General features: G+C 43.7%; 1 non-coding gene across 1 annotated transcript; it reads right to left on the bottom strand.

The window, feature by feature from the left end:
* Positions 1–275: 275 nt before the first annotated feature.
* TRNAD-GUC (transfer RNA aspartic acid (anticodon GUC)) lies at positions 276–347 on the bottom strand. Its single transcript has one exon. It is a non-coding gene; the product is annotated as a tRNA-Asp (tRNA).
* Positions 348–4,776: the final 4,429 nt, after the last annotated feature.

The raw sequence follows: 4,776 nt of genomic DNA on the forward strand, positions 1-4,776 counted from the left end.
GTAATTTGCCGACGGCAGTTTGGAATTCGGTGGTAGAAAACCGTCTGTTGTGAGTGGGTTGTTGTAAATCTCGACCACATAGGCTTTTGAATTGGCTACAAAATATCGTCTTGTGGGCATGCTGAGCGAAAAACTTCTTGTAAATGTTGATACATATTCAGCTCTTCCTGAGCAATAATGTGTTAGAACTTGCGTTAACTATCAACAATACAGCACGCACATTAAGCTAAGCAGTACTGTTATTTGTAAGTAGCACGAGGTGACAAAAAGTAAACCTCCCCGACGGGGAATTGAACCCCGGTCTCCCGCGTGACAGGCGGGGATACTGACCACTATACTATCGAGGACTTGTGACTTTAGCCATCATACTTGCGGTTTTGAAAGATTGGAAATAGGGGAAATGGCTCTAACGTTGGCTTATGGATCTAAGATTGGGCCCATCGCTAAAAATCTGCTATTTATCGATGTAGTAATGAATATATTGGTAGCTATTGAAAATTTAGTCGATTGCTGAATTTATATGGACCCAAATTAGGGGCGTTTAGGCCAACGTTACATCCATTTCCCCTATTACAGCATTTTTCTTTATCATAACTGCATATTCTTGATAAAGGTTCTATCAGCAGTGATCGATTCTCATCATCAACATTTTCCTTGGATATCCATGGACGTTCAAGCGGACTTCGTGCTATTTTCACCTACCAAGGTATTATCTAGGTTTGGATAGTGAACCGAGGACTACGCTCGTTACATTTCGTCACGGTTCACTGAAATTAATATTTTATGCATGAAACCAATTATAATTGATAAGTGCTTAAGAACTAACTTGGTGAAGAAATTAGAACTATTTAAGTTTATTGATTGATTGATTTACTTTAAGTACCTAGATAATGGCTTCTTTCATCAAACTGTGCACTGAAAATAGATGGGAATGGATAGGAAAGGCTGTGGGAACGCATAGAGAAAGTCGACGAATAGAATCCGTCAATGTTGCTTAGGACCTAATGCATTGTTCGGCTTGAATTTTTTCCCTTAGCTGTAGCAATTTTAATAGAACATCGATGAAGTGAAACGGTCATTGCAGTTAAGCGCTTATGAATGCTCACTGTAGAAATGTTCTAATTTCTTCCTCACGCTGGTTCTTGAACATTTTGTAGTAAGTAATGTTACTGTACATGTTACTACTAAGTTGGCTGAGGTATGAGGTATTGATGAAATCATTACATTATCACCTTCCAAGCAATAAAAACGTATATCCTGAGTGATTTGAGATTTGGGTGCAATTGCATTTGTAAACAAACACGTTGATCAGCGATTTCTCACGAATAAAAGAGCTCAATCTCATAGCTAGTTTGTTTACGATACTGAACTTTAATTCGCGAGATATCGGCGATTGACGTGTTTGTTTACGAAAGCAATTACGCCCAAATCTCTAATCATGTCAGATATTTTACTACAACATCAGAAGTGGGATACGTTCATGAGAAGCCAAAAAACTTCCAAGGATACGCAGAGGCAAGAGGCTCTTTTGGTCCAAAACGACGTTGTTGGTAATGTCGCTTTATATTTCCCTTACCAGTGCTTCTAAGTCAGCCAATGTGGTCGCTCTGGTTGCACCTGAACGCATTTCAGAAACTATCACGCTGGTCATCCTGATGTAGCAGTCGAAAGTCACTGCGGGACGCACGTTAGAATGCAACACAGAAGCCTCTAATCAACCTAGCACAGTCGAGCCTTTCCTCGACAATGCAGCCCAAGTCGTCCTGGCCCTGTGTCTGGAGTGCGAGAATAGTTCGCCCCACAGTTGGACTATTTGTTCTGTCATTGCGCACTGTACCTGTCACATCGGAGTTCATTCTGAACACGCTGAGGATGCTTCAAACATTGGATTCCCGGTACGCGTCATGGAAAGCACTTTGGAATCCCTCGATCTCTCAGACACGGTTCTGTATACCACTGCCTGCGCTCTTCACAGTCATCCTGGACCTGTTGTTGGATGTAGAGAGAAGGTCTTCCAACCTGCTCTAGTAGGCAAGTACCACGTTAATGTAGAATTGCCTCTTCCCGATGTCTGTTCGAATTCCAGTGATATTGTATGCAGCTCTTCACTTTCCACCACGGCTCCATTGGCCGACAACACATCTGTCACAGTTAGCGCTGTAAACGTAACTCATCACCTGCGCATCTCCCACCAGAATGTTTGAGGACTACGGACCAAGGTAGATTCGTTCTTTTTGTTCGCTAGCGAGTTCGATTATGATGTCATTTTATTGACGGAGACACGGCTCGATGACCGTTTCCACAGTGCTTAGCTGTTCGGGAATGCCTCCAACAGTGTTTCATCTCTTTGGAACAGTTATATCGATCCGATACTTGTTTCCGATACTCAGATAACAGCTGTGGGTTGGAATCACTACGCCAAGTCGAGTTATTAGTGTAAAAAGTGCTAACCTACCTAACTACGAGTATAACTTAACCTAACGTGCTAGATCACGTATGATCTGATGATTTGATCTCAGACAGGTGTCTCTGAACCTTTCTAGGATGAATACTCTCCGATCTCAGAATTTCTATTCCGCGGGGGACTTCTCTCTCTCTCAGGATGTGCATTTAGGACGTCATCATCTTAACTTATTCAATCTTTTCTCGCATCCAAGCGTTGTTTGACAATGACCTATTTTCGTCTACCTTCTAAATTCGTTTGTTGTGCTACACAACGGTAATGAGTATGATCAAATAGTCACCTGAAACCATCCTAAGGATCTTGTTCTGGATCCTTTGGAGTTTAAGGTGATGGCATTTGGCGCAACTCTCCCAGATTGGCATCCCGTATTCTATTACGGGAAGGATGATTTGTTTGTAGACAGCAAGCTTATTTTTCAGGGATAGAGTAGACCTCCTGTTGACGAGTGGATACAGTGATCTTATCAAGATGTTACACTTGGTTTTGGTTTTGTTAACGTACTCCCTGAAAATCAGCTTGCTGTCTAGTGTTAAGCCGAGGTAGACTACCTCTTTCGACCATTCCACCACTGTGCCTCTCAGGCAGATCTTATTAATCACCGATGGAACAAGTCTGGGAGATTTAGAGTGTGGAAATATGATGACCTGGGTCTATGTAGCATTGATACGGATCTTCCAGCTGTTGAAATATTCAGACAGGACGTCCAGGCGTCTCTGAAGTTTGGCAGTCAGAGCTCCGATGACCCTACCCTATGGATGTGTCATCTGCGAACAGAGACAACGATCCACCATCAGGGAGAGCCGGCATATCGGAGGTGAACAGGTTGAATAGGATGGGGCCAAGAATGCTTCCTTGTGGAACGCCAGCACCGATGTTGAAAGCATCCGATGTGATGCCATTCAGAGAGACTCGGAACGTCCTGTTCGATAGGTAGTTGTTAATTATCTTCACTAGGAAGATTGGAAGACCGTAGTGCTGCAATTTGAACACCAAGCCATCATGCCAGACATTGTCGAACACTTTTTCAACGTCCAACAACGCCATGGCAGATGTTTTCGAAACAGACTTGTTCCGTCTGAGAATGTTTGTTATTCGAGTCAGCTGGTGGACGGTCGAACGACCTATCCGAAAACCAAACTGTTCCTCGAGTAACAAGTTGTTTTCTTCGGCAGATGTTAGGAGCCGATGGTACAGTGCTCTTTCGAACAGTTTTGATAACCCTGAGAGAAGGCTGATTCGATAACTTGAAGGAGAGGACGGATCTTCCCAGGTTTCCGGATGGGTATGACTTTAGCTGACTTCCAGCACGAGGGGAAGTAGCCAAGTCGGAGGCACAGATTAAAAATCAGTTCCAGATGGTTGTAGAATCTGGAGATCAAGTATTTGAGTTCCAGATTCAGGATGCTGTCGAAACCTGGGGCCTTCATGTTTTTAGATAATTTGATATAGGCCAACAGTTCGTCAGCCGTAATCTCGGATTCCTCGGAAAAAAATATAGGGAATCTGATGGCGATTGATTGCGTTTTCAGCAACCTCAGCTTCGTGTGGGCTGACGATGTTTTGTCCGAGATTATGAGAGTGTTGACCTATCACGGCAGCCTTCTCTTCAGGAGTTATCAGATGAACCACTGGGTCGCCGGGGCTATCCAGTGGGGTCAGTGGTGGAATGGGTCTTGGCTTATTTTTTTAGAATTTTAATTAGTTTCCAAAAGGGCTTTGCACAATCTGGGAGAGAGCGGATCCTGTTAGCAAAGTCCTGATTTCTGAGGTCCACCATCCTGGCTTGGATGGTTTTTGTTAGGCGATTACAGAGAGGACAGGCAGACCAGAGCGTTGGTACTGCCTTCGGATGGTGTTACAAAGTCATATAATGTCTTTGGTAGATCTGTCAAGGTTCAGAGTATAACCATAGAGGTAACTCTAAGACTAGTAGGTCCCGAAGAAACGTGCTCAACTTTATGGCTCAGCTCTGGTACTATCTTCGGTCCCAAGCTAATCGATTCACCCCTCGAAACATAGGAAAATCCACTAACCCCTCATTTTATATGTCAAACTTTCATAGCGATTCAAAACAAACATTGTGTAGTACTAGAATTGTGACTAGAATGGGGTACGTTAATCGATTTGCTTGGGACCAATAGGCTAGTCAAGTAGTGAGCCAATTTCAAATCGATAGTTTCCACCGGTTGGTATTACTCACCTGTCTGGATACTGGCACGTGTTGTTCCCTGGCCCGGGATATCGCCTCCTCCTTGGAATGCAGACACCAGCCAACGTCTTCGGGCGTCTCCGGAAAGACACCGTAGTCGACA

The sequence above is a fragment of the Ochlerotatus camptorhynchus genome, unplaced genomic scaffold (genome assembly GCF_037179485.1).
Source record: "Ochlerotatus camptorhynchus isolate MF236.1 unplaced genomic scaffold, CSIRO-AGI_Acam_v1.1 ptg000151l, whole genome shotgun sequence".
Classification (NCBI taxonomy): domain Eukaryota; kingdom Metazoa; phylum Arthropoda; class Insecta; order Diptera; family Culicidae; genus Ochlerotatus; species Ochlerotatus camptorhynchus.